At 46.9% G+C, this 14,801-nt stretch overlaps 1 protein-coding gene across 1 annotated transcript in view; it reads right to left on the bottom strand.

Annotated features, from left to right (window-relative positions):
* Window positions 1-12,329, bottom strand: part of RASGEF1C (RasGEF domain family member 1C) — a 69,969-nt gene extending 57,640 nt beyond the window's left edge. The window contains exon 1 of the mRNA XM_035338429.1: window positions 12,146-12,329. The gene's annotated coding sequence lies outside the window, so the exon portion shown is untranslated. The remainder of the gene's footprint in view (window positions 1-12,145) is intronic.
* Window positions 12,330-14,801: the final 2,472 nt, after the last annotated feature.

The following is a 14,801-nucleotide window of genomic DNA, read 5'->3' as shown; positions in this document are numbered from 1 at the left end:
TACTGCAACTCAAGATGGCAATACATTCAACCGTGCTTAAGCAAACTTGTCAGGTACATAGATGTTAAAGAGATAATACACCGAAGTCACAGGGACTTCATATAATCATAAAGAGATGCAGGCAGAAGCTGCTTCTTCCTTGCTCTTTGCTATCTGCTGTCCGCACCGTTACATCGGATGGGAGATGCGCACGGAGGCAGCTCCAGAGGCAAGGAAGGCTGGGGTAACCTCACCCTGCTCCCGCAAACACTGCCAGGAGAAAATCCTAGGTTTCTTAAGAGGTCAAAGCCAACCTTTCTTAGATTCTTGTGTCTACATTTCTACTACTGAGCTCTGCACCTTGGCGACATGCAGATAACCTGAGAAGCTCACTCAAGCCATGGATGGAGGTAAGTAGGTACAGTAGAGCTCCAGTACTACAAAAGCTGTCAAGAAACCTGCTTCCAAGCCTCTGGAAGCCATACAAAAAGATCTTCATAACAGGGACCAAGCAGATGGCTAAGCACGCAGTCCCAGCAGAGGCACAGGTCGTGCTGGAAAACAAATCCAACAAACCGCAGAGCCCCGCAGACACATTTCAGTACCACCCGGGATGAAGCCTGCCCCTCCAGCACTGGCAAGGCTTGGACACAAAGGTGTTTCCTCTCTTCACTGAATGCCTGAAAATGCTCTTTATAACACAGCTATGTCATACGCCTGTCACCATGTTCCAAATAACTCATAAGAATGCCTCGCATTTTTCAAGTGGTGTCATAAAACGCGGGGCTGCACATGCCACAAACACTGACATATTTCACTACCACAATCCAGCAGCAGCATACAGAGAATATTTATGCAGCTCTTTATTATTTTTTATGAAAGGTAAATGACCCTTTTGGTGAAACGGTGACTTGTGCTGACAGCATCTTTGTTTTTAGGAAAAAAAACAACAGTGAAGGGAGGTTCGGTGAGTTTGCAAATTAACTGAGGGGTACAAATTTCTCCGGCCTTGTCATAATAAAAAAATATCTTCAGAAGGTTTTACTGCCATTCATCCTTTAAGCTGGTCTTGCTAAACTAGTTACTTCACACAGTAATTAGCAGCAATATGAATGAGCTAGAGATGCATATAAATTAAATCTATATATTGACTAAGTGAGTCTTGAAACACAGGTTCCCATGATTTAGAAATCACCTCCCCAATATACTTTCATATCTTAAGGTCAAATATTTCTAAATGAGGAAATGAGTGATTCTGCTCATTAGCGCAGGGCTGAGGCTAAGCAGAGTCAGCTGCACACACCGATCTGCTAAAGCATTCCCAGGCCAAGGAAGCAGTAAGATTTCAGATGTCTGTCTAATTAAGTCTTCTTAATTGCTGTTTTACTAATTGGAGTAGAGTGGTTTTGTCATGATTTTAGCTGTTGACAAACAATTAAGTAGAATGCAGCATTAATTCCTCCTTTAACTACTGAGGAAGGCCAATGCATGCTCAGACTCCAGTGAAACAAACCAAACCTAATCAAAGCGCCGTGGTTATTAGCTCACGAGGTGGGAAGCCAAGAAACCAGCACCGCTCCCCACCAAGCCAACAGGAGGAGATCTCTACAATGCTCCCAGCCCAAGCAGGCTGGATACCAAAACCTCAAGTCTTTGCTCTTGCACCTTGCTCGCTGACAGCGACAACCTTTGAAGGCCGTGCCAAGGTGACTCTTCACCAAGGAAGAGCCGTCCGTGACTCGGGGGATCAGGATGGTTTTAGGGAACCAGCTCTGAACTCCTGTTCTCTGCTACATCACAAAGAGGCCTTTCGATGAGTCCCACAGTCTCCCTGTCCCTCTGTTCCCACCTACCAGGAGTGGATAACAGCCTGTCTCTAGCACGGAAGGATGCCTTGATAAATGTACTAATTATCACCAGACACCCCACCCAGCAAGTAAGCAAAAAGGCCATTTATTTGCCTAAAAAACTTCCGGTTATAAAATCAGCGCTAGAAAATTGTGCAAATCAAGACCCTGGAACCTGATTAATTAAATCAATGGGAATTATAGAATTAATTTATAAGAAAACTCAAACCTAACATGAAAGAGTTGGTACTGATCAACAAAGTCCTTCCACATGCCGAGAGCAAATCCATTTTTATTATTCTTAGCACTGCAGAAGCTGCCATCAAACAGCTCAGCGGTACCGCCACAGCCCTCCCAGCCCAGCTGCAGCTCCACTGCTCCATTTGTCATCTCAATGCCCCATTTGTTCCTCAGAACACCGATCATCTTACACAAAGCAGTTGTCATGCGTCTTCCCGGTCCCGACCATTTCAAACGCTCCGCATTCCTCCCCGCACATGCTCGTAAACATCACTTGCCAGAAGAGTTTTCAATGGGCCTTGTCAAAGCATCAAAATAGGTGTTCAAGACAGAACCCCCCGTTCTTGTGCCGCTTACCCAAACGGCCACGCGCACAGCCTAGGCTGCTCTTTTTGCAAGGAACCACTGAGATATTTAGACGTGGCTCGTAAAGGAGAAGAATTATGCCAGGAGGGTAGGAGGGAGAGACACGACCACCTTGAAATAAATTCAGGTGCATAACTCTACAAAAAGGAAAGCCTGTCTATCTGCAACAGAAGCCATTAGGAAGTGATTTAAAGTAGTTTGGAAGTAGGATTTGAGTGGCCGTTTGAACACCTCCTTTAGAATACAAACATTCCCCAGGCTATTTATAGTCCCCGTGGAAAAGCTCCTGATTTCACCCCACCAGGCACAGAAGACCAGGATCTGTTCTCAGTGGGGAAAAATAAAATTTACCAGCTCCAATGGGCACGAACAAGTCACTGGATTTATCTCACTTTAACTGATTTCAAAAAACTTAAAGAAGCAATACTCCAGACAAGTACTCTCAGTCTCTTAGAAACTCAGCCCCCTACTAGACCCGCTGTTGTGTAGATAGCGATTGCTCGTTTATCGACGGCAAAATGCTGTGGATCAAGCCTTAGTCTCTGCTAATATCCCTGCCAAAATTGCACTTTAACAGCCCAATCCAACTCCCATTAACCAGAAAGGATTGAGTCCTATTTTCTTTAATGGAGTTGTATATGAAGTTGTAGCAGTTGGGAAAAATATTAAGAATTTTTTTTCCTGACCAGGGGAAAAAAAAAAAATCCGGAACAGGAAAAAAATATCTAATTTTGAACCAAATACTTATTTCTGAGTGCATTTTATCTGATATGAAAACTCCAAATCTAGGACTACAACAGGATTTCAACTACACTGATGCATTCAAATTAAAAAAATATATAAAAATAAAGTGTTGAGAAGTAGAAATCCACCTCTCATTCAGCTGGGCGTTATTCAGAAGCAACCCTGGTGAAGCCAGGGCAGCTCCAGGAACATAAATATGAAGTGACAAGGAAATCCAGCCTACTATTCACATCACATATTTCATGCTTCTTTCTATTTCACAGTAATACACCAAGTTAAGCTGCTTATTAGATGGGCACATTCTCCTAACCGCAGCCAGATTTGTATTTTATGTTGGGCTAACCATCAGTACTGACTGCCCTTTAATCATAATACTGCTGTCATTTGTGGTTCCACTTTGGAAGATGCTGGCTTTAATACACAAGCTGCATAGCTGTTCACATTGCTGTGCTCCAGAAGAGAAAGGCACAAGAGTAATTCCAAGAGAGGGACTTTATTGTAGCCATCCCTGTTTATACAGCCCTCCTGCACATTTTCCTCAAATACTTCTGTTAGCCTATATGATGCTGTAGCATACTTTGCCAAGTCCCACAGCACACCGATTTGTAAATAATGACCTTCCTGACATGACCTAGTAACAGCTAATAGCTACGCCATAAAGAACAAAAGGCTTTGTTGTACAAAAGGTCTTTTATGGAATGAAAAAAAGCCCAAGTGCTTTTTATGAGCAGGATCACTAAGAGATGCGTGCTTCTCCTGTGCTGTGTGGATTTGAGAAACGTCTAGTACCGGTTAACGAAGTTATCCTCGAAAACACAAACAACCCCCAAAACAGCATTTCAACACGCACACCGCAGCCTGGCAGCTTATGAATGAAATGCTCCGTAGGTGTTTGTGTACATTTATAATTTACTACACCACATTAAGAAACACGACTGCAAATGACAAGCTGACACTCTTACAGCCCCGTCCACCACGTGATGGTATCTTAGGGCTTTGCTAGCCTCCCCACCAACTTCTTGTTTGAGCCAAACAGAAGGATCCAAAGGATCCAAGTCACCTCTAGCATCTGGGTAACTACCTGCAGCGACTCTGCCTCTACAGAGTTTGTATTGTGGATGTTTTAAAGCAATACACAACAAACAGCTGAAATGCTGTTTAACAGAGGCACATGCTGTGAACAAAGGCACAAATCCCATCCCTGACGTGCAGAATCAGTGTGAGGTTCACGCTGGCAGTCTCTACATGGACTGAAAGGACCAGAAACCTCTCCTCCAGGTCTTGGCACAGCAAGCTATCCCAAGTCCTCCCTTAGGGCCTGAAAGGGTCACATCTCACCTTGCTCTACGCCAGATCCTACTTCCAGCGCACATCCTGAATTCGCATAAAGTCACTGCTCATCTCACAGAGCCAGACATCCCTACCTGACAGCTCACGTAGGACCAAAGAGGCAACTACTCTGAAGGGCAGTAAGAAAAAACTTCATCCCTAAATAGCTAGCAGCCCTGTCCTTCATTTGTGAGTGCCTGTGCTCAGATACTGTCCCTGACTTCTGAAGAACAGGACACATGTCCCAGATTATTCAGCTTATTTTAAAGTATCTGCAAGGTTGCAGGCTTAGCATACCTACCAATTTGTCATGAAAATATATTTTGAAGAGGGCAAAATTAAGAGCATTTTAAACTGTGATCTTCCAAACTTTGCTTGCTTCCTGACTTGGCTGTATTGGACATGATAGGTGCAATGGCTGTAATTAAAAGGACTTAAAAAACAAACAAAACAACCACCACCACGCCTCCAACCAAAGCAATAACAACAAAACACTCCAGCACAAAATTACTTAATTCTGTCAAATCAGGTCTTTGTGGCCATATGCCATGACCCAAACGAATAAGTCAATAAGCAAAATTAACTACCTCATCCATCTTGCACTTTTCTGCTAGTAGGTCTTGGAGCTTACCCCCAACCCTTGGGAAAAAGGCACAGGATCCCCCAGTGTCAGTGATGACAGTGACTGTGGGGGCATCGTGTCAGAGACCCCCAGACATCTCCAGTTCAAACCCAATGGACTTGCAGCAGCTCCAGCTGTTAGATAGCAGGATGGGAAATAGGAGGAAGCCACCCAAGTAAAAAACACAGTCAATTAGTGGATAGCCTACACATTCTAAGGCTTCATACCCAAAACCAAGGGGTTTTACTGGGTCCATTGTTTGCCACTCCACGTGAAGCCTTGGTGAATTATTTCATACTGTGTCACCCTAACAGCCACATAATCAGTGACCCATGTAATTGTAACCTCAAACTCCTTTCTCCACATGCAGATAAAGAAGCTCTGCAGAGTTTCAGTCCCCTGAATAAGACAACAGACTTGAATGAAGTGACAGAAGAGATCAGAAGACCTCAACAGTCATCTTTGTTTATCCCAGACCCACCGAATACTCACAGCAGCTTGCCTGTGTTCCAGCTTTGGCACAGCAGAAGTGCCCTGGCAGCAGTCCAGGGACTGCCACAGAGCCTTGATACTTTCAGAGGGCACCTTCTCCAGTCCCCACGGCAGAGCTAGGGGCTGCACAATGATGATGTCTGCCCGAAGTCTGCTCTCGTGCCCGATTTCTACATCCCTGCATAATCCTCGTTCCTTTCCTGAGCTCCAACCCAGAGAAAGCATCAGGTCTTTTGCCTGCACCCATGCAGAAAGTTGCAGCTTCTTGCACTTGTGGCTTTTTCTTCTATCTGCTCTGATTTGTGGACAATAAATTCCCTGGAAGACGAGCCCCAAGCCCAGTTGACCAGACATGCTATATGATGTTTATACACACGCATTCAAACAGACTGTATGTACATGTTCAAAATCGCTCAGGAAATGAGCCACAAAATGTGTAAATGACAGCACATGAATAATCTTTTTTTTATAGCTTAAATTAGAATCTTTGGAATTTCACAGCCAGAGACTTTAAATAGGTCAAAAATGTGATAATCACACTTAATGATCGCACTCATACGCGCTGCATCAGAGCTAGTAGCAAGGGAACCTGAGCAGAATGGATATGAACCACTGGTACATTCAGAAAAGCATTTAACAAACCTCAAGTGAGTTTGATGCCAAAGCCAAAACACACAGCCCGGGTGAGAAGTTGTTTTTGTTTTTGGTCCTGCTTGTCAGAACTGAGCTGTGAGATTTCATGCTGATCAGCAGCTAAGTGCTGTGCCTCTGCACCTTCCTTCTGGCTGGCACTGCAGATTAGCAAAACTCCAGATTTGACCACTTACAACGGGAGAGCATTTTGTGATGAAAAGAAAGCCTTTCCCAGCTGGGGAATATGCTTTATTATTGCACTTGTCCGCACAGATCTCACCCCAGGTATGCAGAGCTAAAGCACATTCCTAGGTATCAGCATTTTGAAATCTCTTAATGAAACCAACAAGAACGCCGTCCCAACAGCCATCTAGGCTCCAAATGAGGGAACACTTCACAATATTTCCAAGTTCAGACACACATTTACATTCTCTTTACAACTGGACTTCATGTACAATGTGCCTGATGGACAATTGGGGAAAACATAAGAATTTCAGTGAAAAACACCAGAGCTGCTAATTAATCCTGTCCTGCCAAGCTACTGATACGTAACCAAAAAATTAAGCCAGGAAAAAAAAAAAAAGCCAGCTATATTTTGTGTCAAGCTGAGGAAACAAAGTCAATGTTTGTCTACTGTGAAAGTACAAAGTCAGCAGGGGAGACTGCTTGGAAGCTTGTAAGAAAGCTACAGAGAAATGTTTTTTGGTTTCTTTTTTCCTCCAGTCAAAATTGGCTTCTTCTGAAAAACAAAGCCAGGCAAAAGATGAAAGGCCTTCTTTTTTGAAGCCAAAGATGAAGAGTACAAAGAATATTAACGACTAACAAGTCTGTCCGTAAATGCCATGAGCTTAGCTGTAGCAGGGACAAAAAGGAAGAACAGCTCTGCTATTAGGTAATGAAGTTTCTGATCTAACCAGCAGCGATGAAGGCTGATGGGGTCATTTTGGAAAGGAGCATTAGTTCAGAAGAACACAGATTTCCTGCGAAGGATAAAAGGTAAGAAGGAAAGATGCCATTAGACACATAGAAGCGCTCAGGATGACTGTGGCTCACTCACAACGCATGGAGCAGAAGTAAATTCCTAATTAGCGCTTGTCTCTCCCTCCCTCCTGTTTGTATGCGCAGGTACACAAGATGTGTGTCCTGCAGGAAATTTAGGAATTGTTTCAGGTTTGTCACTTGCCTTGTGTGCTACTTCCTAGGCAATTCAGTTTCAGAACGTTGTATTTTCATGAATCGCAGTTCCCAAAGGAAAACTTCAAAACACAAAGAGGTTTGCCTCTGTCGCTGTTATCGAATCCCACAGGTGCCTGCCCAGCCACCGCAGCTTCCCAGGATGCCGGCACCCCCCATGCCAGGAGGGATTTATTGACAAAGGGCAGAGCAGCAGCGGAGGCAGGCGCCCAGCCTCTCACCTTCACACCGCGACGTACAAGCACCGCTGTGCAAGATCAGCACAAAGCACATTCCTCCACGTTTGACATTCGCCCATTCTCCTTTGAGAAATTCTTTGAACTTAGGGAAATAAAGCAAAACAAAACCACAGAGTAAAATAAAGAGCCAGAAGTGACACTAAGCAAACTTCAGATTGGGAATCTGATTCATTTGCCAGCTCACAGACACACACACCTAGCGTGTCTATATTTATATGCGGAGACTCAGGCTCTCTGCTCTGCAGAGGCATTCTGAGTATTTTTAAATCAGCAAGAAATCAAGAATCATTGTGCTTCCAGGAGAGATGATGGAAAAATCCCCCCTGGTCTAAGCTGTGACCGTTCAGGTTACAGGAGCCTTGAGACTGCAGCTCTCCTTACAACATCCAGCAAGACGGAGAGCCTGAACAGATAAAAAAAGTATTTGACATTCTTTCCCTTGACAGGCCATTGCTCATTCCTGCAGACAGGCTGTATTTTGGATTGGAGCCTGATCCAGTAGATGATATGAGAAGTCTTTGTGTCAGCTTCAGAGGCCTGTGGGATGGAAATTTGGGGAGCATTCTTATAATATGAAAGCTGGCAATGTTTAAGCAAGCACTGCCAGAGAGCTGTGCTGCTGCCCCCGTCTTACAGGGCCGGGTATTAAAGCTGCAAGTTCAATGCCAGCTTTGTCCCTAACACACAGTGGTCCCAGCAGATCCCCAAACTCTCAGCATCTCCGTCTGAGAAGTGGGGATAACGAAGTGTCCCAGCAGAAGCATGAAGGTTCGTTAATGCCTGCAAGCACTTTGTAGTAACGAACATCAAGACAGCAGTTAGCAGAGGGATTTGGGGCGGGCAGGCAGAAATCTGAAGTACTCACATCATCTATGCTTTTAGACAAGTACAGCAGCAGATCAGTTCCCTGTATTTAGTGGTTGTGGGCTCCATCTTCTCAACATACTGAGCAGCCTGCCTTTGATCCAAAAAATGAGCCCAGGGAGAATATTCACATGTTTAATGTTAATCATATGCTTAAATTCTCTGCATTTATAAAGAGGGTAAAAGAGAAAAGTGTTCCCCAGCTCCAAAACAAACACAAATTCCCAGAAGTTATATTTAGAAGACGAGTAAACATTTGACCACCAGAGAAAAGGCCTCAGCTACACACCTGCTCAGCTTCTGCAGCCCTGCAGAAACCCAGAGGCGGGATATGCGTCTGAAGTGAGTTTGCTGAGACAAATGGCCAATGTGATGTTATTATGAAGAAGCAAGTTGGAGCATCTGAATTACTAACCCACAGGCAAAAAGGGTCCTTGAGCAAGGAAAGGAGGGAAAAAAGAAAACAACCAACAAATGAAGTTTAGTAAAGAATTCATCACACAGATTTAAACTTATGATTATAAATTTCCTACTACTGATTACTACTACTTCCTTCCTCCTAAATTTCCCACTATTTCCAATTTCCTACTACTGAATCCTTTATTTACTGGACAGGCACTGCCACCAGGACCTCACAAGCACCTTGAGCCTTGCAGCAGACATTGGCAGCACCTTGAGCATTGTCTCCTTAACACTCTGCATTACCGAGAACTTAAACGCTATGCAAAAGGCTTTAGGACACCTTCTACTTTTCCCTTTAAAGCCTTATTCACTTTAAGCACAGCTACAGAGATAGATGAGCATACCCAAAACTTCTAACTCATTTTCACCTCCTGCTAAACTCCTGGCCTAATTCCTTGGGGCTATGAGTGTCCTACATCTGCTGACTGGGGTGTCCCAAAGTCCATCCTCTTGCATCAGCCCCACCTTGGCTCCTATACAGGTGCCTCAAGTCACTCAGCAAGGACACAGCACTTGCACAGGTGAACTCTGGACAGCAAGAGAAGGTACCCACGGCATCAGGTGAGCTGAGCTCCACCTGGTCACACGCATGCGCCACCAGAGAGCAAGAAGTGCTTCAGGCCACGTTCACAACTACAGCAGGGACATAGCCCTGACCCGATCGGCGCCAGGAGCACAAACAAATAGCTGGCTTCCAGAGATGATTTTCAAAACTCTGTTCAACAGGCATATATAGCAAGAAGAGCCTCAGGCAATTAAAGGACCACTATCCAGAGCCTGATTGCTCTAACAGATCCGTAAACATTACCCAGCTTACTCACAGCAACATCACGCTTCACCAGCGATGTGAAAAGGACAAACCACTCTCTCAGCCTAAATGAACCAAGATGCTAAATAAGGTTCTTCATTATTTGAAAGGCTTTTTAAAAAAGAATCCTTTAAGATTATTGTCCCCAAACTTGATTAAATAACACTTTAAATCCTTTCACCTGAACATCATTACATGAAGTTGACTCAATGCTGTAATAGAAATGTTTTCACCTCAACTAATGAATGTTGGTGAAGCGTGCTGCATCCTAACAGTACGCACCGCTTTAACTTCATAAACCAGGGGGAGCCATATTAGTCACATTTTACAAAGGGTTAACTAGGTAACTACCTTCCTTGGTTGGCTGAACTAGGACTATACAAAACACTATGCTTCAGGAGACAGCAGTGTGTGCCTACCTTCACCTGCCATAAACCAAAAACCACAGGGGACAGAATTACATCGCTCAGTGAGGCTGCACGAAGTCCAAGGGAAGTTGCCCCAGGAGCAGAAATACTGGGTTTGTTCCTCCTCTTTGCAAGACCCTTCCTTTGCTGTCCTAAGGTTTGCAGGTTCTATAGAACACCACCAAATACAGTCATTGCACCTCATTAGCACGAGCTGGCAGATCTCGCCCCTGGGGAAACCCTCTGGAGAGAGCCAAATGCCCCAGGAAACACCCCTGGGACTTTCTCAGCATGTTCCCTAAGAAGCACCGTTTCTCGTGATGGGGTAGGTTGCAAGCCACAACCACAAACCTGTGCACTCTCAGAGCATCTCTGACAATAAGCTAAGACCACTGGGATATCACTGAGTGCCTCTGCTTTGTTCTGTGCCTCCACTAGAATCGCCCAGGAGTTCAACTCTAACAGACCTTCACAGCCAGGCACCTCTCCCTGGCTAGAACCTGGACTCATCCTTTGCTCCACCATTGCTTGCAATCCAGAAAGAGCATGAGGGTAACAAACGAACACATTCCCCATCCTCACCCTTTACCCAGTCCTTCCCCATCCTACACAGGCAGTCCGCCTCCTCCCACCCCTACCAAAGTAAGCAGGACTTGAAGAATCCCGGGAAGCAGAGGCAAGGCGCATCGCATCGCTCAGGCAGAGCCACCACCAGGCAGGAGGGGCCAGTGGCTGCGGCTATCCCGCAGCAGGAGCCCAACGTGGGAAGGCTTGCTGGAACTGACCTTCCGTGCTGTGTGGGCTTAGGAACAGCAATTAACTCCAGTCTCATTTCCCTCTGACCTAAGTCCAGAACGACTCCCATTAAGTAATTACTGACACGTTGTCACTCTGGATTGTTGTCTCAAACAAAGAGCCTGTGAAGCTACTAAAACAAAAACAATCTTTTGAACCGTGAAATACCTGCCCAGGAAATTTCATCCGTGGAACATAAGTGAAACTGCAGCAAAGGACCACGAGGACCATCAAGCCCAAGGAATGCAATCCAGAGACAAGCAGCTCCTCCTCCACGCTTCTCTTTTCCCTCTCATCTCCCAGTGTTTCACGCTGCGCCAGAGCATCGCTGAGGGGCCGGTGTGGGTCCTCACAGAGGCCACCCAAACCCCCCGAGCTATTTGGTGTCACCCAGGGATACCCCGGGTGTTAAGGCCGGCACGGACAGGGGCTGTGCAGCTGCTCCCGTGCCCTGTTAATTAGGTACTACGGACACGCTCATGCTGTAAGCGCATCTTTGACATAACGTAGCATGACAATTTCTTCAGAGCCCCAGAAATGCAGAGCATGCAAATAAACCTGAATGCTGAAACCATCTCATTGTTCATAGGAATATGCACACTGCACCTGTTACGGCCAAGGGCACTGCCTGTGCCTCGGAGCTGATTATTTCAGCTTCCACCAAACCTGTCTGTCTCAGAGGGCTGTTAAATTCCAGGAGCAAATAAAACACTGCAAAATTATTTTACGAGAAGAAATCATTAGCAGCTATACAGAGAGACGTCTTTAGATCCAAAGGAAAGAAAACAATCCACAAACTGACATTTTTCGAGCTTCTCTTACAACAGAAGAGTCCTTTTAAATTAAATTCAGCTGAAAGAAAATAACTCTGAGACTGACACCGGCGAAGTCCGAGCCCGAAACAGAGATCTGGGAGCCCAGCCGGCCCCGGGCTGGGGGCAGAAGGGCCGGGGGTCGCCCCCCGAGCCCCAGGAGGGGGAGCAGGGGGCCGGGGGGGAGCAGGGGGCAAAGCCGGGTGGGGTTTTACCTGGAGGGGGAAAGGAGGAGGAAGAGGAGGAGGAGGAGTGCTGGGAGGGACGCGGCTCCCCGCTGTAGGGACCCCGGGACGGGCCGGGGGCACTCACCCAGCTACGCGCGGCTGCTGCCCCCGCTGCCGTCCATGGGGGCGGCGGGGGGACGGGAGCCCGCTGCGGGCCGGAGCCGCCCCGCGATCCGCCGCATCTGCCCGCCGCCGCGGAAGAGGAGGAGGAGGAGGAGAAGCAGGAGAAGGAGGAGGAAGAGCGGAGCTCGCCGCGCCGCCCCGGAGCCCCACAGCGCAGCCCGGCCGCAGAGCGCCGCCTGCCCGCAGCGCCCGGGATGCGCCCGGCTGCGGGGGGGGGGGGGGGGACTCGGGGGGAGCCCGGCCCGGCCCAGCAGGTGCAGGCGACCGGGGGCACGGCTCGGCACGGCCCCAGGAGCCGCTGCGTAACGGGCGGGCTGTTCCCTGACAGGATTGTATCGTCTTCCTCCCCGTTACTGCCTTGGGCCGGATCCTGCCCACACCCCCCCTCCACCCACAGGGTGCGGGAGAGGAACCACGCACCCAGACCCCTGTGCTGACAGACCTGTCAGCGCAAGGATGCTGTTGGCTCACGGTGAGGCTAAGGGGAAGTGTTTATTTGCTTATTTCTTAAAGCACGTGTCCCTAGAAAGCAGAATGACCAGGCCACGGGTTGAAAGGGAGGATGTGACATCCCAGTTTTACAAAGCAGAGGTTACAGCAAGTGCTGGGGAAGGCTTTTGAAGCACAGCCCCACGTTAGGACGGCCGCAGAGGATGCCTTGCTGGATGACAGGACCAGCATTTGCCTCTTCCTCTACCTGTGCTCTCCATGGGCCAGGTAAGCTGCTCCACTTCTTCCCAGCTTCGTTTGCCTTTAGAGCGATTGCCAATGAGGACACGCTAACACAAGCCAGATGCGCAGGCGTTTTGTGCTTGGATGTGGGGAAAATGGATCAAGCCCACAAAATCATCGCACGGATGACAAGCAGCCAACTCAAGGTTATGATTTCTAGTCACTACAGGCCCCAGACCAGACTGCTTTTCTGCGATGACTCAAAGCTGAAACACGGCCGTACCATGCCTGCTGATACTCGGGCACTATGAGGAGTGTAAATACCTTGGATAAGCAAGATTAGGGAATTCTTGCCCAGGGTGGCAGAGGGGAGCCGCAGACAGCCTGTGCATCTATCTGTACCTCTCTCCATGTGCCAGCCTAGGCATTATCAATGGGGTTGGGCATTCCTGCAGGGTAATACAACACAAGCTGGAAATGGGTGCCCCAACTCCAAGAGCCCACATCTTACCTGCTCTGCTTGCACAGTCTAGCATCTCAGCTATCACCTTCCATCAGCCTGGTTTTGTTTAAGTGAAGGCAAGTGACTACAGTCCTTTTGAGCACCCCCTTCACACCCCAAGCCCACAACACTGTCACTTTCCCACTATGTTTACCAGCACCACCAATGTGACACCTGCGGATTAAGAACCGTTTTGTGCCAATGCATGGGGTAGAAGGGGTAGCTCCGCCCAGAGACTGGGGCTGCATTGGTTTTGTGCCATTAATTCTGACCTCAAGCCCATGCCTGCCCACACACAGGTTTTCCCTCTGGAACAAATTGCCATCCAGATGGGCAAACTCAGCTCCAAGGGAGCAGCTCTGCAGGCCCAGCTTAAAGACAGCTAGAGACAAGTCTGAATTGCGTACACAGGCACCAGCCCTCTGCACAACGATCTCTGGCTTTTCCTCAGCAGGAACAGCAAAATGGTCCTTGTTTTTTTGCAACTATGCTCTGCAGATGGGGGGTGCTGCACAAGGTATGCATGGAATGGTTTGCCCTTGTTTTGCCCTTGACTGGGCACCTTTGGGTTTTTGCTCACTCTCTAATACCTCCATGGCTGCGCAGAAGTCAGAGAAGCCTACATGATCACAGAGATATAAGTGATGTTTTGTCTTTTAGCCACTGTTTTTCATATTCCTTCTTTCTGTTGAGGATCCCCAGAGAGTGAAGCCACAGGGAAGGCGCAACGTCAGAGACAGCTATGCGTATTCCCTGAGCACAGATGTGACTGCAGCAGATAGCTAGGGAAGCAGGGAGGGATGAAGAAGCTTAGCCATGGTAGAATCTTTTCCTTAGAAGGATATAAATACAGAAGAGGTGAGGGAAACACAAAATCAACACCACCTGGAACAAATATGGCTTGAACCAGAAGGGTAGGCAGCCTGGCAGACTGACTTCACAATCTTTCAGTTATTTTCTTCAAATGTTAACTTTTTGATTTTAAAGACCCATTATAACTACAAGCTCTCAGTCAAGCTTCCTAATCTCCATCTAAAACCAACACATAAATAGCTTCAAAGTTATTACATGCATGACGTAGTTTAGTCCTTCTTACAGGACAGACACTGGAAAACATTCACCCTAAACTGGGAATTCTTCCAGTTTGTGAACTCTTGAGTGAGCATACAAGTAGACAGGCATGCTTACCTTATTGACAACATCCTTGTTTTTCTTATGGCTCATGGACCTTTCAGCAGGAGTAGGAAGGTCTTCTCCTCCTCCTCACAGTTCTACAGATCAGTAGTTTTCACCTGTCTCTCATTGACTCATTTTCTAACATCCTTCCAGGTGTTAAGCTGTTAAGTGTATGACTTCTAAGCTTTGTCAAAAAGAGAAGGAATAGTGAATTTGTTCCTCTCTGTTACATCTTCCATCCTCCAGCCATTACTAAAAGTAGGTGGTT

The sequence above is a fragment of the Oxyura jamaicensis genome, chromosome 13 (assembly GCF_011077185.1).
Source record: "Oxyura jamaicensis isolate SHBP4307 breed ruddy duck chromosome 13, BPBGC_Ojam_1.0, whole genome shotgun sequence".
NCBI lineage: Eukaryota > Metazoa > Chordata > Aves > Anseriformes > Anatidae > Oxyura > Oxyura jamaicensis.
This window is presented reverse-complemented; position numbering and strand designations above follow the sequence as displayed.